Source organism: Lissotriton helveticus, chromosome 7 (assembly GCF_964261635.1).
Source record: "Lissotriton helveticus chromosome 7, aLisHel1.1, whole genome shotgun sequence".
Taxonomy (NCBI): Eukaryota; Metazoa; Chordata; class Amphibia; order Caudata; family Salamandridae; genus Lissotriton; species Lissotriton helveticus.
The window spans coordinates 58,437,096-58,459,751 of record NC_136068.1 but is presented as its reverse complement, the minus strand read 5'-3'; the positions used below and the strand labels follow the sequence as shown (position 1 = coordinate 58,459,751).

The 22,656-nt window shown below is 44.4% G+C and overlaps 1 pseudogene across 1 annotated transcript; it reads right to left on the bottom strand.

Annotated features, from left to right (window-relative positions):
* Positions 1-5,845: 5,845 nt before the first annotated feature.
* On the bottom strand, positions 5,846-21,678 carry LOC144768028 (epidermal differentiation-specific protein pseudogene; annotated as a pseudogene). Its single transcript, XR_013598420.1, has 3 exons — positions 21,608-21,678; positions 18,214-18,280; positions 5,846-10,306 (listed from the first exon to the last, which is right to left on the bottom strand). The product of XR_013598420.1 is annotated as an epidermal differentiation-specific protein pseudogene (transcript).
* Positions 21,679-22,656: the final 978 nt, after the last annotated feature.

The window sequence follows — 22,656 nt, the reverse complement described above, 5'->3', positions numbered from 1 at the left end:
TGACATTCTGGTGGCGATAAGCCCTTCTCCATATTTGCAAAGAGGAGCCTTGTAAATCGTCTCCTTCACATGCCCACTTAACATGAAAGGAGCGCGCAATGGGTGTTGCTATGGCGTTCCACCACAACACCCAACGCTTTACACGCTACCCCAGATTTACAAGGAAGTGCAAGAGCAGGCATTATAATGGTGAAATGATGAGAAATACCTTTATTTCTCCTGTTTTTTTTATTTTTCCATGTGTGCTGCGCACATAGAAAGAGCAAAACGCCATTAATGATTGTTTATGTGCAGGAAGGTGTATCTTATTACACATAAACAATATTTAAATAATGATGACTTGCTACTTCTATGTGTGCTGCAGAAAGCAGCACACATAAAGTAGCAAATCACCATTAGAGATTGTTTATGTGCAGGAAGTGACATTGGGTCATAGATTTCAGTTAAAGCACTGCCAAGTCCACTGAGAGGAACAACCCACAGACAAGAAATTGCAACGAGCAGAAAGCAGCACTGCAGTGGCAAAACATAGAGCATACACCTTCCTGTGAAAAACAGGCTTAATCCATGACAAGCATTTACATCAGGTGGCTCACAGCACCAGTGTGCGCCTCATATGCTACTCTACTGTTGAGAAATGCAGATACTGCTGGTCTGCCTTTAACAAAAGGATGGCAATTGAGGAACAATAAGGCAAGGCTTTCACAGTGCTGAAAAGGTGGGTGAAGCATTTGCAAATAATACAAATTCCTTTACCTCTCAGTGCCTGCAACTTCAGGGTGACTGACACTGGAGGCTCACCCACCTTACCTGACCCTCAGGTGGCCCCACTTGAGTAGATGAACACATGTGCTTGAGCAAAATGATGCCACTTACAATGAAGAGAGCAAATGACTGAAGTGGGCAGGCCCACTGACCCATACTGTATACTGTGGTGGGGGGAAGCTGAATGTGAATGGATGAAGAGGGTTGACAGAAATCCCCTTTAAGTAAGTATGTATATATGTATTTTTATTGTTTTTTTGGGGGGGGGGACCATACGTTTTTGACTTACGTCAGACCTAAAAAGTAAAACGTGGGGTGGGGATCCATTGTCTGATGATCTCTAGTGGGAGACTGGGCATGAGCCTGGCTGGTGAAGACCAGCCCATAAGAGCAGGACCTGTGGAAAAAGTACAATAGGCAATTTAGATGGCAAAGACCCTACTATTCATAACATTTGTCTTTCAGAGAAATCTTCAATGAAAGTCCACTCCCTCCAGACACCAAAGCCCAGTTAGGGGGCCATGCTCCTACTACCCACACCCTTCACCTTTTACAGAAGTCTTCACAGACAGTCCACACCACCCAAACACCCAAGCCCCATTAGGTGGCTAATCATCTACTGCACACACCCTTAGTCTTGTACAGAACTGTTCATGGAGAGTCCACTCCCTTCAAAGATTCAAGCCCCATTATTTGCCTGCGCTCCTACTACAGTTACGCTTTGCCTAGAACAAATGTTTTCCCTGAGAGCCAACTCCCTCCTAACACTCAATCCCCAATAGGTGATGAAACAGCTTCTACAAACTCCCTCTGCCTTGTACCGAACTCTTTAGAGAGACCACTCCCTCCAGACACCCAAGCTACATTAGGAAGCCATGATTCTACTACACACATCCTTCTCCATATATAAAAGTCACTAGAGAGTTCACACCTTCCAGACACCCAAGCCCAATTAGGTGGCAAATACCATACTATGCGCATACTTAATCTTGTACAGAAGTCTTCATGGAGAGTCAACTCCTTCCAGACTCATAAGCCCTGTTAGTGGCCCTGTTCCTATTTTGCACACACTTTGCCATGTGAGCAGCCTTCATGAAGGACCCACTCCATCCAGGCACCGAAGTCCCATTTGTTACAACAGTTAGTCTTAGGGTGGTCTTTCCCAAATTTCTTTGCCTGTTTTGCTTCACTTTTTGCTGCTCTGTTCAGTCTGCTATAGAACTCTGTACACTTTACTACTATTAAACAGTGGTGAAGTGCATGTCCTCACTCCCATAAAATATGGGAAAATTGGAATATCTACAATTGACATATTTAATTTACTTATAAGTCCCTAGTAAAGTGCACCATATGTGCCAAGGGCCTGTAAATTAAATGCTAATTAAGTTCGGGCTGGACTGTTCCCATGAGGCACAGGGTCAGACTGATTTGCATATAGCCATGTCTGAACTGGGGTGGCAGAGTTGGCTAAAGAATGGTGATGGATTCAACACAGATCTTTTGACTGGGTGTGAGTGTTTGATTGGTTCAGATGCTCCGTCCATTACCACCCCCTTTTGTACCGCTTTTGTCTGCCATAAGTGTTGCAGGGTATGCTCAGACGTGAGTCCCTTGCTCGCTTTGCCACTGGATTCAAGCAAGCCGGGCTGAAGACGGCTGTAATGCCAGAAACCGGTCCTCAGAAGCTTGTTTCCAGTCCAGGGAAGGCATGGCTTGGCAGTTCGGGCTGGACTATTCCCATGAGGCACAGGGTCAGACTGATTTGCATATAGCCATGTCTGAACTGGGGTGGCAGAGTGGGCTTAAGAACGGTGATGGATTCAACCCAGATCTTTTGACTGGGTGTGAGTGTTTGATTGGTTCAGATGCTCCGTCCATTACCACCCCCTTTTGTACCGCTTTGGCCACCATAAGTGTGGCAGGGTATGCTCAGACGTGAGTCCCTTGCTCACTTTGCCACTGTATTCAAGCAAGCCGGGCTGAAGACGGCTGTAATGCCAGAAACGGGTCCTCGGAAGCTTGTTTCCAGTCCAGGGAAGGCATGGCTTGGCAGTTCGGGCTGGACTGTTCCCATGAGGCACAGGGTCAGACTGATTTGCATATACCCATGTCTGAACTGGGGAGGCAGAGTGGGCTAAAGAACGGTGATGGATTCAACCCAGATCTTTTGAGTGGGTGTGAGTGTTTGATTGGTTCAGATGCTCCGTCCATTACCACCCCCTTTCGTACCGCTTTTGTCCGCCATAAGTGTGGCAGGGTATGCTCAGACGAGAGTCCCTTGCTCACTTTGCCACTGGATTCAAGCAAGCCGGGCTGAAGACGGCTGTAATGCCAGAAACCGGTCCTCGGAAGCTTGTTTCCGGTCCAGGGAAGGCGTGGCTTGGCAGTTGGGGCTGGACTGTTCCCATGAGGCACAGGGTCAGACTGATTTGCATATAGCCATGTCTGAACTGGGGTGGCAGAGTTGGCTAAAGAACGGTGATGGATTCAACCCAGATCTTTTGACTGGGTGTGAGTGTTTGATTGGTTCAGATGCTCCGTCCATTACCACCCCCTTTTGTACCGCTTTTGTCTGCCATAAGTGTTGCAGGGTATGCTCAGACGTGAGTCCCTTGCTCGCTTTGCCACTGGATTCAAGCAAGCCGGGCTGAAGACGGCTGTAATGCCAGAAACCGGTCCTCAGAAGCTTGTTTCCGGTCCAGGGAAGGCGTGGCTTGGCAGTTCGGGCTTGACTATTCCCATGAGGCACAGGGTCAGACTGATTTGCATATAGCCATGTCTGAACTGGGGTGGCAGAGTGGGCTTAAGAACGGTGATGGATTCAACCCAGATCTTTTGACTGGGTGTGAGTGTTTGATTGGTTCAGATGCTCCGTCCATTACCACCCCCTTTTGTACCGCTTTTGGCCGCCATAGGTGTGGCAGGGTATGCTCATACGTTAGTCCCTTGCTCACTTTGCCACTGGATTCAAGCAAGCCGGGCTGAAGACGGCTGTAATGCCAGAAACGGGTCCTCGGAAGCTTGTTTCCAGTCCAGGGAAGGCATGGCTTGGCAGTTCGGGCTGGACTGTTCCCATGAGGCACAGGGTCAGACTGATTTGCATATAACCATGTCTGAACTGGGGTGGCAGAGTGGGCTAAAGAACGGTGATGGATTCAACCCAGATCTTTTGACTGGGTATGAGTGTTTGATTGGTTCAGATGCTCCGTCCATTACCACCCCCTTTTGTACCGCTTTTGGCCGCCATAAGTGTGGCAGGGTATGCTCAGACGTGAGTCCCTTGCTCACTTTGCCACTGGATTCAAGCAAGCCGGGCTGAAGACGGCTGTAATGCCAGAAACGGGTCCTCGGAAGCTTGTTTCCGGTCCAGGGAAGGCATGGCTTGGCAGTTCGGGCTGGACTGTTCCCATGAGGCACAGGGTCAGACTGATTTGCATATAGCCATGTCTGAACTGGGGTGGCAGAGTGGGCTAAAGAACGGTGATGGATTCAACCCAGATCTTTTGACTGGGTGTGAGTGTTTGATTGGATCAGTTGCTCCGTCAATTTCCACCCCCTTTTGTACCGCTTTTGGCTGCCATAAGTGTGGCAGGATATGCTCAGACGTGAGTCCCTTGCTCACGTTGCCCCTGGATTCAAGCAAGCCGGGTTGCAGACGGCTGTAATGCCAGAAACCGGTCCTCGGAAGCTTGTTTCCGGTCCAGGGAAGGCATGGCTTGGCAGTTCGGGCTGGACTGTTCCCATGAGGCACAGGGTTAAACTGATTTGCATATAGCCATGTCTGAACTGGGGTGGCAGAGTGGGCTAAAGAACGGTGATGGATTCAACCCAGATCTTTTGACTGGGTGTGAGTGTTTGATTGGTTCAGATGCTCCGTCCATCACCACCCCCTTTTGTACCGCGATGAGTGGGCCTGCAGCACTGATTGTGCCACCCACTTAGGCCGCCCTTCAAACATGTCACAGGCCTCCCACTGCAGGGCCTGTATGTGTAAATTCACTGCTATGTCGACTTGGCATATGAAACTCCGTGCCAAGCCTTCAACTCACCTTTTATTACATATACGTCAGCTCTAGGGTAGGCCATTGGTAGCCCATAGGGCAGGGTACTGTGTAAGTTAAAGGCAGGACATGTACATGTCCAGGTAGTAAGAAATACCCAAATTTGTTTTTCTCTACTGTGAAGTCTACCCCTCTCATAGGTTAACATTGGTGATTACTTAATACATCTATTAAGTATAATTCCAGATTGAGACGGAACAGAATTGTAGTGTTTAGTACCTATGGAATTCTAATAATAAATGCTCTTTAATGGCAAAGTTGGTTTTATGATTAAAACTTTACAGGTGCCATTTTTAGGAAGTTGACATTTTCTACTCATAAACTCTGTATGCCTCTGCCTCCCTCCAATACATGTCTGAGTTGGGTGACAGCTGCACTTGGTACATTCCCTCTAGACAGTCACACACAAAGGGAGCTGAGGTGTGTCATTCACAACCTGATGGCCCAACACCAGGCTGCAGGGCCTTTCTGAGCTAGATGGGTAGGAGGAGATGACACTTGCACTTAAATAGTTATTTTCCTGTCCCCACACAAAGAGCTGCATAGCCCCCTGTAGTATGTCTGTAGCTTGGGCAGGAAAGGGAAGACCCGTGTGCATTTCTCAGCCCCTCTTTGAAGTCTACCCCCACTTCAAAGGCACCACTGGGTATACAAACTCGGTCTCTGACCCCCCAAAATCAGTACAATTTAACACCCACTGCACGCCCTTTTCACACTAAATTGCCGTGAGAGGGTGCCTTATATACAAGGCAGGAATTAAGCCACATTACGTGGCTTAACTCTGCCTTCTTCATAAGGCACAGCCCCTATCGCCATGAGAACATCACAAAAAGTGACTTTCCCATGGCGATAGGGGCTTGTACATATGCCCCTTAGAATTTAGGAAAGGTGAAAGCTTTGCCCAATCAGAGTGTTCAAGAGAGTGCGCCCTTAAAACACCCTTGCTAGCACAGACCAGTGCTGATAGGCTGACAATGTACACTTCCGGTTCAATTAAAAAGAGACAAGCATTCTGGAACTGCTTTTAATTGAGATTTATTTTTAATACAGCCAAAGAAAAATAACCTACACAAACCCTTATCTTATCTTGTTTTGAAAGTTAGATGAAAGGACACAGAAATAATTATTCATGACTTACTACATTACTTGTTTATCATAATGACAAGGTTAATTAGACATCTGTGATTTCTATTAATGACAAGTTAATTAGACATCTGTGATTTCTAATAAAGACAGGTTAATTAGACATCAATGAATTGAATTAATGACAGGTTAATTAGACATCAATGACTTCTATTAATGACAGGTTAATTAGACATCTGTGATTTCTATTAATGACAGGTTCATTTGACATCTGTGATTTCTATTAATGACAGGTTAATTAGACATCAGTGATTTCTATTAATGACAGGTTAATGCGACATCAGTGATTTCTATTAATGACAGGTTAATTAGAAGTGAGTGTTGTTGTTGTTGTGGCAGAGTTAAAGAAGGACCTGGATATCTTCCATGCATCAGCTGAAGCTAAACTATCGTTGGAGGAGATCTTGAAGAAAAACTGAAAAGAAGTCTGAAATTCAGAACAGCTATTAGGGTTGCATACAAGATTTATCCGAATTGATGGATGCTGGAGCACATTAATGATGTAAAGGATGCTTGCACCTCAGTGAAACTGTGGCACAAATGAATATTGCAAAAGTATCCAACTTGCTTCATTCAGTTCACGTATTTACTCCTTGAAACCAAAACATTTGAGGGAAGTGGATCTGTGTATTTGTAAATGTTCATCTCTGGACCACTGTCTCCCAGCAGAAAGTATTGACAGCCCGGGTGCGTTACTCAGGCCTTTCAAACTGTAAGTGATAATCAGTCTCATGACATATGAACAGGTCTCTCAGTTATCAGGTACTGGCACAATGCAGTGGGTCAAACCTTGCTATAAAAGTGGGTGGCGCCCCATAGATGTCCCAGTGGCATTAATCAATCACTCTTTTTTGGCTTCAGTCGGTCTGTATTCTGTTGGCCTCAGTTTTCCCAATGAAACTCGTAAAGAGGGTTAAACTCATAAGGCACACTTGATTTGCCCGGTGGGGAGAAGTTTGTCACAGTTGTTAGGTCTGTGCATGGGTTTTATTCTAGAAGCATATCTTGTGTTATTGAGCTACCTATATCATGATTCATTTTCTTTTCCATTCTCTTACTGCCATGGAATAACTTCCTCTCAGGTGAGGAGAGCAATTCTTGTGTGCCACCTATGGCCCTCTCCAGGTATCATAATTTGATTCAGATAGAGATGTTTGATGCAAAGATATTTATTGAATATTCATAATGTGCTGTTATTCAGTATTTTGTAGGAAATACAGTTCATGCTGCAGTGACACTGGTGACCAATAGAGTCTGACACAGGCAGAGATTATGCAAGAAGCAGAGAGACACTGATGCAGGAGTAAAGATCAATGGCAGGTGAGTTCAGCTAACGTTGAAGCATTGCCACTGACTAACCTGTCTCAGTATGCCATTGCTTAAGAACCTTCAGCAATCAGCAGGTATACAAAGAGACAGTCACATAAGGGAGCTGACTGAGATTAGGAAGGGCAAAGTCATACATTGGTACCTGATTGACATCCCATTGTCAGAGTATGCCATTGGCTCTTTCCTTCTGGGTACAGTATATCCACTATGCAGCAGCGACAGCATATTGCCGAATCCAACATTGGGACTGGTTAAGATTATGGTAGCCGTTTGGAGGTTATCACTACACTACAGGTGGGACCTCTTTTATGGCTTGGATTAGCAGTGTTGACTTTACACAAAGAGGGGGATAGAGAGGTGAAATGCTAGTCTATCCTCCCGGACTGAATACTAAGGGCCACATGTACGACCGCCAGATTTTGTGAGTTCCTAATTGTGCCTGTTTGCAACCCACAATTAGGAAGTCTCAAAATGCGATGCACCACTGTGTCTCTGACACATTTAGAAATTCTTAATGGAGTCGCAATTGACCTACCTCATCAATATAATGCTTGGAATAAGCCTGCAAAACTAACTTCTATTACTAATGGACTGACCACTAACTTTGCGTTCTTGGATAGCGTGCTACTCGCTGTAAAGCACTCTGATGCCCCTGTCAGGGTTACTAAGCCCTATATAAAAGCAATTTAAACAATAAATAAACAATATTCACGAGGTAGGTCGCAATTTATAACCCATTGGGAATAACTAGAATGTCAGGGATGGTGACCTGCTGGGGACAGCGGACCACCATGTCCGTGTTTGCTTTTAAATAAAGCAACTCTTTTGTTTGTTTCTATAATGCAGACATTTTCCTTAAAGGAAAATAGGATAAGTTTCAAAAAGAAAAATTGAACTTTTCAGTTTAATTTCTTAAGAGAAGTAGAACCACTGCCTGCTCTTAAAAAACATTCTTGCTACCATTCACAAAAGGGAAGGGTCCCCTGGGGACCCATTCATGTTTGAGACTGGCTTGCTATCTACTTAAAGTGGGCAGTAAACAGTGAATGTTTTGTGACCGCATTCCGGTTGCAAAGCATTCATAAGTCCCCCTGCTACTCGTAATAGGAAGGGATGCCTTTGACATGCCCTATCCTAAAAGCAAACCGCAAACTCTATTTTGTGAGATGGTAATAGGTTACTGACTCATAAATGGAGTTAGTACATACTAAAAGGCTCTTTAGCAGTTGCAAATGGCCCAATTCTCCATTTGTGACTGCTAAAACATACCGTTCATGTGGCCCAAAATTATAAACAAAAGGGGACAGTGGTAAACTGAGAGAAGCGTTCCAAGTTTAGTACTTGGTCCTTGCAAGAAAATTGCTTCTTTTCAGGAAAAAAATCCTCACTTCCTTTTCATTTCATGCTTCATCATAAGAATTGTATCACACCACAGACCATGTGTTTCTGAGGTGGGCTCAACTAAAGATGTGGTAGCTCTAGATTTCCTGTATGGGGATTTATTCCATATTCATAAATGTAAGGCTTAATATTGTCTTTATTCTAATTCTTATAGGCCTTTTTTGGGGGGGTAACTAAGACAAGATTAAACAATTTTAAAAATCGATGCTTCTCACCCATTAGTTTTCCTTAATTCCAGATAAATCAGTGTCTATATGTTCCAGCCATTTATATTAGCCACTCTGGGTCTATGGTTCTCCTCATGACAGAAGGATAAGACTCTAGATCCCTCAATTTAGAAATCAAGTGGTATTATGAAGCTTGCTACAAAATATTGATGAGGACTTTTGTATCTGAAAAGAAGGGACTTTATTTCAAGTAAGGTGGGGGAAATTGGCAGCTACAAAATGATCCTTGAGAGACTTTGCAGTTTTAAGGAAATGACAATCACCTAAAGAACATTGAATCCATAGTGTGGTGTGGCCACCCTGAAGAAGACAGTGTAGGCCCTTTTTAAGATTAATTGGGGACTTGGGACTGCACACTGATGAAGGTCCTTGTGCCATTCTCGCATCGATATGTTCCTCTTTCAGTCACAGTCTTAAGGCCCTGGACAATTTTCAGCTCTACTGGTACTGTGGCCGTGACCTCCTGGCGCATGAAATTGACAACAATTTTTTTGTGGGGAGGGACCTTTACCGGTATGCTAAAAACTACTGATTCCTTCTCAGTGACTGACTCTGATTCACCTTTTTTCACTGTAAGTTTGTTGGACACCTCTCTCTTAATCGTGGCCACTTCCATCAAGGTAAAGGAGTCACCGAGCTTGAGTGATGTTTCGTTACTAAATTCGAAGTTATGGGAAACATATTTCTCGCACTCTCTAGTAGAAGTGGCGGTGAACTGCTGCTCCAAATCTGTGTCATTGTTGTGTTCCCACTTATCTAACTGGGTATTCTTTTCACTCTCTACCTTCTTGTCCCACAGAATCGTGGCTGTCACTGAGGACTTTCCAGGGCGCAGAGGACGCACGTGGGAGACTTGGTCATTCAAACCAACATCATAGTAACTGGCCAGAGCTTCACCAGCCCTAGCTACAATCGACCATCCAGATCTGTTTGGATGTGCATACAGAAGCCACGCTCCTCTCTGGACTCTGTGGGAAGAAATCTTATCATTCATGCTTCCATTACATAGATTGGCCTCTTCATTCAGAACCATTGATGAACCCAAGAAATTGGGATGCTCATAGACTGTGATCTGGGGATCATTCAGATCATCAGTGATCAGCCTCAGAGAAGATGCCCTGTCATTCATTTCAGCCCAAGAATATTCTCCCTCCTCTAGAGCAATGCACCATCCTTGATAGTTTGGATGGTCGTACATTATCCAGGGCTGCCCCACCACTTTCACAGATGTGATGCAGTCTTCAAAGCTGTGCTCTGCCAGACGTGGAACATCAGTAGTAAAGGTCTTATGGAGTCCCTTGAAGTCGGGGTGTTCGTAGACAGTGATTGTGTTCATGGTCTTCGGCTATACGGTATCCAATGAGTTTCCTTTGTTTGAACCTGTAAGACAAAACAAAAGCCACTCAGTGAGGAACATCATGAAGAGTTCTGCGCAAACTGGTTCTTCCATTCTCCAAGGAAAGGTTTCATCATCATGACAAATACATTCAATTGTCAGTTTTTGGAAAATGCCTTCCAGATACGGACTTTGTTTTTCACTATTTTAACCCCTTTCATGCGTCGGACGGCCGGTGGCCGTCCGACGTCACGGTGGGCGTGTGCGGAGGACGGCCGGGGGCCGTCCGAACCACGCCCACGCCGTAAATCACCCGCACCGCGACGGAATTTTCGCCGCGGTCAAGGGGTTAAAGCCCTCATCAGCAAATACATTGGTTCCTGCATGTTTTCAGGGTTTACTAAGAGTATATACCCCCAGGTGTTCATAAGCTGCAGGATAAGGAAGTCATTGACTGGGTCAGAATCATTTTGAGGCATCACTCTGACAACAAGGAACTTGCCACTTACTGGTCACAGAGCTTCTGTATAAGTTCTCTGGCACTTAAGCACAGAATTCCAAAGATTTGGTGGCTGGGTTGTATCATTTTTTTGGCACAGCCTTGATACAAAATATAATATGAGATTCACAGCGTTTGATATGCATTGGTTTGTTAAGAATATGAAAACATGAATGCAAAGCAGTGCGTAGAGCTGGCTTGCATTACCTTACATCAGGTAGGAGTTACATGGGTGTTGCATGGGGTTTCCAGTGCACCCACCTATGTATTTTGAAGCAAATCTATATTCACAAAGATTTGTAAACATGGGTTTGCACCAAAATGGTGTAACTCCCTCAGGGGTGTTTAATAGTAGAGCTATGTTTATTTCTCCTTGTTTTTTCACTTTAATGTATGCTGTATTTTGCAGCACATATAGAAAGAGGAAAAGGACTCAAAGGATAGTTTTAGTGAGGGTGGTATCCCTTCCTGCATGAAAACTGACTGGACCTCAACCAGACACCCTTGCGACATAACAAGAGAATACTTGCTTTGGTTCTAGGCAGCCACAAGTGAGCTAGTGCCATATCTCAGAAAATATGGTGCAGTTCTGCTCTGCCATTTCACACAATACACTGCAGTAACTTCACATCCTGCGATGCGTTGTGTGAAATGTCAGTAAACATAACCCTAAATGTATTCCGCATAGCACACAATTCACCTATTTCAATAAAAATAAAATGTATATATTTTTTTCCTTTCTCTCTTGTGCTCTCCTGTGCATTGACCTGACTTTGGAGCACCATCATTGTGAACTGCATCCTACTCCAAAAAAATACCTGAAATTAAAAGCAGATTCATATGACATTTTGGTGGCACAGCAAATCAGGGTCATGATGTCAAAGAAGTCTATTGGGGAAGAAATGCAAGGAAGTCAGTTAAAAGACCAATGAGATATAGAGAGATGAATATAGTCAACGCAGAGATCGGGCATATAACCTCATTAGAGTATGTTAACAAAATATTCAAACCATAATTTTGTTTTCTCAACTGGGGAGAACTCATTGACTCACTTATTTCTCTTAAGATATGTAAGGTTGGATGCCACTGGCACACTACCATTTTGTTTCATTGCTCTTGGTTTCATCAGGTCTAAAAAAATGAATATTTTTTGTATTCACAAAATCCTTTGTTCATGTCTGCTTTCTTGTCTTTGAATTCTGAAAGTGCAACGGGAGGTCTGCTGACTGAAGAACTCTTGGACACTTGGAAGGCAGCCAAGGTAAGCGAGGGGTTACAACATATGTACATATGTATCTATAATTTCTATATATATATGTAGTGCGTTTTTAAGTAGGGGATTAAGTCCCCTTGAATCCTGAGTGTCCCTCAGGGCCAACTAGCTCACCAGCTACCTCCAGTAAACACCACAGAGCGGTGTTGCATAGTGGTGTAAAAAGGGTGCATGGCCTTGGACCACCACTCTGCAATTCAGCTCCCTGGCGCTTAGTGAAGGTACCTGGTGGGCTAGTTTGCCCCCAGGGACCCTTAGGATTGAATGGGACTTAGTCCCTCAAATTAAAACGCGCCACAGGGCACATTTGCACACTTGTCAAATCAGGCTACGCCCCTCCCTGCACCACTGTGCAAATGCACCCCCTGGTGTGTTCTAAATAGGGGGATTAAATCACCTTGAGTCCTGTGGGTCCCTGGGGTCCAACTAGCCTACCAGCTACCTCCACTAAGTGCCACAGAGCTACGTTGCAGAGAGGTGTAAAAAGGGGCGAGGCCTCAGTGCACCTCTCTGCAACGCAGCCCTGTGGCGCTTACTGGATCTTTCTGGTGGGCTAGTTAGCCCCCAGGGACCCTCAGGATTGAAGAGAAAATTAATTCCCCAACTTAAAATGCGCCACAGGGAGCATTTGCATAGTGTTGCTGGGAGGGGGCGGGGACTCCGGCATGCTGCCGGTCTTTCTTTTTTTTTTTTTTAGGGGGGCTGTGTTGCCCCCTTCTTTTTACATTTTTGGGGCCCTGGGGGTTTTGTGACCCTCCTTCCTTTTACATTTTTTGGGGCCTGGGGACCCCATCCCCCACGGCCTGACCCCTGTTTTTGAAAAATAAATGATCTAAACAGGAAGGGGTCCGCGTGGGCCCCCATCACATGGCCAACCTCAGCCCCGGGGACCCCATCCCTCGGGGCATGGCCACAGATATATATTTTATTTTTTAAGGAGGGGGGCTGCCTGGCCCCCCCTCCTGAGGTCTCTATTGGCCCCGGGGACCCCATCCCCCGGGGCCAGCCTGCTGTGTTTTTTTTTTATCATATTCACGGGGAGGGGGCTGCATGGCCCCCCTCCCGGGCCACTTCTGGCCCCGGGGACCTCATCCCCTGGGGCCTGGCCACTCCGTCCGGGACCGTGGCGGGAGCCCCAATGCCCCCATGGTCCCTGTTGGCTCCCCGCCTACTGCAGGAGCCAGCATTGCTTTTCCACACGCGGAGCTGCTGACTATAACTCGCACACCCACACTACTGATGATGTGACATATTACATCATTCATGACATGTTCAGTGACATCACTGATGACATCATCCAGTAACTGTGTTTTTCTTTAACATTTAAATATGTCTTATATATATGCCAAGGTGTATTGAAGAATGAGTGGGTGTATAAGTGTCTGAATGGAGGATTTAGTAGGTGTGTAACTGATTGTTTAAGTGAGTGCTTACATGTGTCTTACTGAATGCATGGGTTAGTAACTAAATTGTGTGTATGTCTGTATTAGTCTGTCTGTTGTTGTATAAATGCTGCAGGGGTTGGTCAGTAGCTACATGAGGGTCTATATGTGTTATCAATTGGTTGCCTGTATATTTGTTTGGGTGCCTGACTGTGTGTGTGGGTGGGTGGGAAGTGTGGGTTTCTGCCTCATAGATGTTTGAGTGATTGATTCACTGTGTGTATGGCTTCAAGAGTGTATGTGGAAACAGCTGTATGGGTGGGTGAGTATTCGTATGGGTGTGTTGGTGAGCGAATGGATGTCTCGATGGTACATATTCAAGTAACTACATATGTAAAAGACAGTGTATGTGAAAGTTGAAGTATATAAATGACTATACATGAGAGTCAGGGATTGTGAGAGTGGCTGTATGGATGAGTATGTACTTGTATCAGTGATTGTATAAGAGAGTAAGTATGCATTTGTTTCTGTTTGAATAAGTGATGTGGTATGTGTATAACTGTACATGCTAGTAAATGGAAGTGTGATTGATTCTTTGCATGACTGACGGTGTGTGAGTAGCTCTGGATGAGTGGTGGTGTGTGAGTGTCTGTCTAGGTGTATGAGTGCTTATGATAGAGTTGTATTGATGAGTGACTGCATGTATTAGTGATTGTATGGGTGAATGAGTAGATGTGTGTGTAGACTTAGGAATCAGTAAGTGTGTATGTAGTAACTGGTATTGGTGTGTCAATGGTTTCGAAAATGATAGTGTGTATTTTATAGCGGTTGTATCAATGGTTATGTTAGAGTGTGAGGAGGTGCATCAGATTTTCATGTGGATGATGTCATCAGTGATGTCATTTGAGATGTCATCAGTGATGTCACTGACCATGTCATGAATGTCTCGTCATCAGCAGTGCATTGCGGGTGCACAAGTTATAATTAGCTCAACTAACTATAGCAGGGGAATTTCAATGGTTTTGTACGAGAGAAATGTCAAACTAACTATAACGTCCCTGAAAACTATGTTTTTTTCTGTGAAATCTAAGGTTTTTTAAATGCTAATTTCTAACTATAATGTGCCTGAAACCTATGTTTTTTTCTGTGAATTTCAAATGTTTTTTAAATGCTAATTTCGAATTATATTGTTCATTAAACCTATGTTTTTTTCCAGTACTTTTGAATTTCTTTTTACTGCTATTCTGTAACTTTAATATCCCAAAAATACTTTGTAATTTTTTTCATATTAAAATAATATAATGTCTTCTGTTTTCTTAAATATTAATATACATATATATATATTTTTTTTAGAAAAAATGAAGTTGCACACCCATTGTGTATCTATCTTGGTGGGTGTGCGGATTCAAACCGCCATATTGGTAAAGTTGTGAAGGATGCGCGTTTCAGCCAGCCCACTCCGCTTACACTGACAGGGAGAGAACTACAATGGTACATGTCCCAGGTCTTCCCTGTAGTGCTCTCCTGATCACAGGTCTAGTTGTCAGCATGCCACAGCCACTCCCTCACGGCTGCTTTAGACCTTCACCACACCCATGCAGCACAGGCATCACACGACATGTGACCCTGCCAATAAAAAGGGCCGGGCGCACGTGCTCAACGCCATTTCCACTCTCTATCTGGGTGTATCCGTATGCTTATAATGTAGGTGGCAGCCGAGGCACTTTTCCCGACACAGGCCTCCTGCAACACCGCGATGAAGTGAGATGCACAGAGTTGGTGGAAGATGAAGCACTTTGCCGGACACTGGCCTCCTGCCATGTGATGATGACTTGAGGTGCACAGAGTTGGTAGCAGCCAAGGCATTTTGGCCAACAAAGGCCTCCCACCACGTGGCGATGACTTGAGCTGCACTGAGTAGCAGTACAGTCACTAGTATAAGAAACGAGGGGTACACAGGGCCCATATGTTATCGTCCTGTAGCACTTATTGTGCCACCCCGAGAGTGGCAAAGTAAACCATGACTCCCAGCCTGCCGCTGCACAATGGAAGAGCAGTTTTAAACTGATAATATAGTTTTAAACTTCAAAATATATGCCACTCCTTATTAAGTAGAACATGTATTCCTATGTGTCCTAACATTAAAAAAGAAAATATATATAATTTTTAGTGTGGAAAGGCTAGTAGCCCCAATGGCAAGTACAGGGTTACACCGACAACACAGCTGTGTTAAATTCTTAATGAAACTACTAAAGTTGGTACTTCAAGGTATCAAATTAATCATCAGATTAATCTCGACAGAATACAAAAGCCACATTAAATGTAGCTTTTGAGTATATGAAACTTTTAATAAGGTGCCACTCTGGTGCCCAAGTTTTCAAGTGGCCATTCACAGATGCTGGCCTCAAGACATTCTTCTGCCCTCTTGGGGAGTAGTCTGGATGACTCCCAGAGAAGGACACAATATAGGTCTGCTGTTGGAAGAGGGGTTATCTCTCCCTGGAAAGAAGCCACCTTGGATGTGTCCAAAAGGAGAGCTCAATATGGAAACCGCCTTTGAAGGGGAAATGGTGACACACATGAAAGGGGCTACTCTTTTGTTTTGTTAGACAGGTTTGTATCAGGGGGTTGCCAGACCATTCTTTCCTGAGGCCTTTAGCCCTCAGGTAGGCACACATATAGGGTGGACTGCCAATCTCCACACACCAAGAAGGGTCTAGCCATATTGGGAGTGGGCAGAAGAATTAACTCTGGGATATCTGATTGTCACACATTGCAGGAAGTCATCATCAGGCTGGAAAGGGTCTAGTAGACCACTGGGTAGTAACCGCATCATCCCTGCAGGCATTATGTGGGCATAAATATGCCACCCAGACCTCAGATCACATGTGGGCTGGAGAGAGTACTGTTGCGCAAAAGTTGCATCAAGTCTGTTGGATCTGGGAGAGTCATCGAAGAGCAGTGGAAATGAAGTGCCAGATGGACAATAGCCTTCACCATGGAGAACTGCTGGTATTGCTGTGACTGGAAACCAGTGCACCAGTGGCAACTGGAATTTTGCTGTACCCAAGAGGACCTCAAGGGTCAATGACCCCTGGGGCTAAAGTTGCCCACCAGGATCGGGGATGGAGGATTTAGCCTCAGGGCAACCTCTGTCGGCCAGATCAATTCCCACAGCATGCTTTATCCCTTGCATCAGGACCCCCCCGTTGAAGTCTATGGGAGTTTTTCATAGAGCCTATTTGATCTGCTGTACTTTGGTATTCTGGAATGTGGGGATGGTTGCTAGGTGGGAGCGTGGATTGGACATTGGCAATAATACTGACGTATGTGTCATTCCTTGCAACATGATGCGTCACACAGTAAATATAACGCATCATGTCGCAAGTAGGGTGCTGTGAAAACTGTTGCATGGCTGTTTTCATATATGAGGCCCTGAGTTTCTGCTCCTCAACATAGCTTGGGGAGTTGGTGGTGCCTAGATTCTCATCCCGGTGCACAGAATTTCTTGTTGCCATTGCTGTAGAAACCCTTAGAATTTGACAGAATAATCTTGACACACCAGTTGGAAGCTGCAGCTGGAAGTTTCAGCTCTGTCAGTATTTGTGTGTTTCCACAATCAGTACTAAGACCGGTTCCAGGTAGTTCTGCCCTTCTGCTTATAGAAATGACAATGTATCTGGGCGCAAGTCAATGGCACATAATCTCTGCTATGTGCTCAGCAGACCAGTAAACTGGTACATGATGTCTGCTCGTTAACCAGTGGAGTGCTAAAACATCCAGATCTTGACGCTTTTTTTGCAGCAGAATAGATATAATATAGACTGGAAAATGAAGTGTGAAGGGGTCTTTATTTAACTGGAAATGAAGAAAAACTCCAGACAATGCCAAGATTGTGGCCATCTTATAATGGGGGTGGAGGAACGACTGAAAAATTAAAAAGTAAGCGAATATACAAATGTACAGAAGTACAGGTAGATTAATTAAATTAAATTGCTTACTCATTAAGGGCCAGGTGAATCATACATGTTGCTCCTTGCAAACTGTCCGAATCACAGAATCGGCCCATTTGCGATTGCAAAAATGCATTTCCATTGCAGCAAACCCAATTTTGCGATTTGGTAACCTGTCACCGAATCGCAAAATGGGTTTGCGATTCTCTATTTGGAAGGGGCGTGTTTAGGGCGTCCCAAATAGCAAATCCTAACGTCATGCATGAATGTTTTGTGACCGTGAATGTGGTCAGTCGCATTTTACCACCTACTTTAAGTAGGTGGTAACCCATTTGCAAATGGGAAGGGGTCCCCTTTGTGATTGTTAATGAAATAATTATTTAAGAGCAGGCAGCGGTCCCACGGACCGCTGCCTGCTCTTAAAAAATGAAAATAAATTTTTTCATATTTCTTTTAAATGCATCTCGTTTTCCTTTAAGGAAAATGGGCTACATTAAAAAAAAAATTTTTTATTTAAAAGCAATCACAGACATTGTGGTCTGCTGAGCCCAGTAGGCCACCATCGCTTTGATTTTTGCGAATCCTAGGGGGCCACAAATTGTGACCTACCTCATTAATATTCATGAGGTAGGTCATTTGCGATCCCCTAGGAATCGCTAAAAGTGTTAAACACACTTTCATGCATTCCATTTTGTGATTTCCTAATAGTGAATTGCAAAGATTCGCAATTAGAAAATCGCAAAACAGAGCCTTCATACATCTGGCCCTAAAAGAACAGTCATATTCATTTTGTAAAGTACATTTATGATAATATGATAATGAAATATGTAACAAAGAATCAAACCTGTTTTGGAAGCTTCAGGATATGGCACACAGATATTTGGGGCTGCACTCTGGGAATGTTTGTTGATCTGAAAGAATAAGGAATATAGTTGAACACGTTTTCTTTAGCCATGAAAATACATTGTTTTTTTCTTAATGTTCATGATTTTCTTCTTGATAACTTTGGAGGGCTGGGTTATTTTGGGCTTCTTCTTTGGAAGATGTTGTTTCAGTGTTGGGTTTCCTATTAAGGGGGATTGCGATAGCATGGTATTTTTGAATAGGCAACATAGCAGCAACCGACATGCAATTGCAAAAAGCAAGTGCAGGGACACAGGCGGTATCTGGACAAACAGAGGGATGGGATCTTACATAAGGCAATTGCTGCTTAAGGACACAGGGCCTCATTTATGAGGCCTTGCGTAAGTTTTGCGCTGCCGATGCGTCACTTTTTGTGACGCATCGGCGGCGTAAAACTTGCCTCCTGATGCGCACTATTTACAAAGTGACGCATCTAAGCAGATGCGTCACTTTGTAAACCCCAGCGCTACATTATACCTGCGTCAGGTATAATGTATGCAAAGGGGGCGTTCACGCGCAAAAAGCCTCGTAATAGTGACGCAGTGAAATCTATGAGATTTCACTGCGTCACTTTTAGGACGCTGTTGCGTCAAAATCTTGCGCCTGCCTCACAGCAGGCGTAAGACTGACGCAAGACCTTTCACATGGGGCTTTCCCCATGTGAAAGGACGCATTGCTGGAGTTGCGTCACTTTTGTGACACACCCCAGCAATGCGTGACTTTTGCGCTTACAGATACGTCAGAAATACTGACGTATCTGTAACTCCTTGCGACATGATGCGTCATATTATAAATATGACGCATAAATCATGTCGCAGGGAGAGCGCAGTAAAAAGTGACACATCTCTGTTTTCACGCAGCGATGCGTCACTTTTCATAAATAAGGCCCACAGTGTTTTGGGGCATTTGCAGGAGGAAAAGTGGGTGAAACACAGTAATTGACTTCTGTGGAACAGAGGATGTGAAAGTAGGAGACAGGTAAGCAAAACATTTGGGCATTCCATGAGAGAAGTGTTTAGAGTCACTCAGCAACCAGCTGAATAAACACAGTTTCCAAACTATTCACCTAAAAGAGCAGGTTTCAGGCATAGTCACATATTGGTTTCATGCCACGCATGACCCCTTCAATAATACTGACATTTTAGTCACTTCCCTAATGCATTTTGGGAATGGAAGTTTGTTGTTAACATACTGAGCAGTGTTGTAGGTGAGCCGGGTCCTAAATGATGCTCATTTCTTGGCAGTGTTGACTCAGCAAAATATATCTGGAAGTAAAAAAAAAATCTGAGTGACAGGTTTGGAGTTCATTGTGTAGGGAGCCTGGGGAAGGAAGGGAGAGGATGCTGACCAGTTGGAGGATAAGGACACCCTAGCCATGAGGATCAGCATTAGGAGAACCAGAACCAGGGTGATGAAGCATGGAGGGGAACAGGAACAAGGAGAAGCAAGATCAGGAGAAGCAATCAGGAGAAACAGCACACGAAGGGCCTGGAACATGGTGAGGAAACCAGACAAGGGTGAGAAGGATGACAAGTGCCAAGATAATGTGGTGAAGGGAAATTAGGACCCCCTGGAGCATGGCCCAAAGGAATAGAAAGACAAGATGTATGAGAAACAAGATCCTGAACCAGCAAGACAAAGTAGACTATGTGGGTCTGGGAGCATCACCCTGGATCAGAGGGATGAGGAGGACCAAGTCAGAGGTAGCAGACTAAGGTGAAGAGATCCAGAAGGACCAGTACCAAGAGAACAATGGAAATGAGCACTAGAGGCAGGAGAACCAGCACCACAGAGATCAATGAGAACCGAAGAACTAGAGGCCGAAGGACCCAGGCCAGGAAGATTGGGACCAGGAAGGACCAGGGTTACCCGGACAATGAGGCCAAAGATTAGCAAGTTGAGGTGGAATCGAAAGGACCTGGACATTTAGGGCTAGTAAGACTAAGATCTGAACTTCCATGAGGCTGCAAGGCAGTATGATCCTAACCCAGAATGGAAAGAACGACAAGGAACAAGGTGACCTGCAACATGGGAACCAGAAGGCTCAGGGAGTCAAGGATAAGAAAGACCCAAACCAGGAGAAACATTATTAAGAGGACCTTGACAGAGGAGACCACAGTCCGATGGACAATAATAAAGTGAACAGGCAAACCAGGAGACTGGAGGATTAGTCGGACTTGGGTGCGTCAGTAAAACCAGTGGACTAGGGTGGCTAGAGAATCCAAGCCAGTGGGACCAGCACCAGAGGACCAGACAAAAGGGTACCAGAACTACATGAAGAGGGGGACCAAAACAGAAGAATTAGGAACACACAAAATCTTTGGACTGAATAAATAAGTGATGAAGGTCCAAGTGGACAGAGGCACTAAAATCAGGATGAGGAGAATGAAAATGAACAGGACAGGGAACCTGTGAAATTGGAGAATTAGAATCCAGAAGACTAGAGAAGGAGTACACGCCAACCAGAGAGACCAGGACTGGAAAGGGAAGTCACAGAATGTCGTGAACCCCTAGAACTAGCATTTAACCCACTTTTCTTAGAACAAAATTCAAGGTTACGCTCCTCGCATAGTTGGGTACACTCCACCAGCTTCCATCTATAGCTATAGCACCACTAAAGGGCGAATGACAACTAAAAGTGGTGATGAACAGAGGAAGGCTTCCTTCCTTCTTCCCTATTTACCTGTGCCACAATTAGCTGTTTGTATCCATGCCTTCTCATCCCACATTTTGGTGGCGAGTAAGAGCTGTTTCCTAAGTGATGGGGGTTCTGGATAGTCGCTCTGGGGAATGTTGAGGTTCCTGAAGGCAGATATACATTTTTTAGATGTGTGTACTAGGGTATGATTTGTAATTTGCTACTTGTGTGACAGCACTGCATTGTTTAAGGTTTAGACATGCAGGTTAGGGGAAACTAGGAGTGCACAGAAAGAGGATTAATTTCACCAGTTTGGAAAGGAGCCATCTTGGAGGAGCAGGCATTTAATAACAGTGGCGTAGCTGGGGTGGGGGGTAGGAGTGGTAGCTATAGCTGGAGGTTGAAAGGTGGGTTGGTTTTACATACTTGCAGTGTATTAGTGAGGTGGTTTAATTTCAATGTAATGCATTACCAGAAATTGTTATCCCAGTCATGTCTCATTAAACAGCCCTACACCATCTGTGCTCTACCTTGCCTGAATCCTTGCTCGCTTTAGTGAGAACCCTGCTGTGGTCAGGGCAGGGGTATTTCTAAATGCACTATGTGATGATTATAGAACAACAGTGGCTGCTTGCTCTTGTGTTGTCTTTGAGAGATCACAATGGCCTAGTGCCAAAGTCCAGCTGGCTGCACTCACCTGCAGTGATCTTTGTGTTGTCATCCACCAGCTTGTGTTCTCTCTGCAGTAATCACCACTTCAGGAGGCTGGTCTTATAAGGCTCTCACTGATGATGTCAGCAGGCTCCACTCTAGGCATGGGGCATGAGAAAAGCTAACAGGATGCACAGAAATCACCCACAGAAGCACATGATGTTTAAATGACTGCATGTGTATGAACTTCTCTTGGTTTCTCCCCCCTTGTGATGTGCACAGGCTGCTTAGTTAAATAGACACAAATCTAAATAGTCATGACTCCCACAGAATGTCATTACCTTTGCATCCACAAAAACAGCATCAAAACTCTACTGTCTATAACTAATTCTAAACCTTACTTTTCACCCTAAACCTAACCTAAAGCACTTCACCTACACCTAACCCTAATCATATTCTGATGCTTTAGATTTTCTGTGCTTTTTGGTGTAAGAGGTTTGATGAAAATCACTGTCTATGTTTTAAATTAGGTATTTTGAAATATACCTTATGTTGAACATTTGGAAATATATTTAATGTATGGCTTGCAGGGCCTTCAGTGTGACAGCAGTGGGACTGCAATAGACCTGAATGCTTCAGTCTGATCCTGGATGGTGTTCAATATTCCAGTTTTACTAGTACTGCTGTATTGCAAACTGCCAGGCACTCAATAGCTCATACACTTTCCTGATCCCACACTCTCTCCCTAACTCGTTCACTTACTATGTTTCTAACTTGCTAATCCACCAACTCACTTCCAACTCACTCACTTGCCCTGACAACCTTTTATTCTGGTGTTCACTTGATATGATCACAAATTTATTTTTAACGTTTTTGCTTTAGGTGAGTGGACCTATTTCTTTTTCACATCGGCTTTTCTGCCACAATGCCAAACACCTGTGTTCCCATTCGTTTTGCTGTTTTTAACCTACCTGTGTTATTATCAACATTGTACTGGTTTATAATTCACCCCACGATATAGATTATTAGCACTCCACTGTGAGTCCTACGCTCAGTGACACACTCTCACTCACTATTGCTGACCTTATCTTCAGT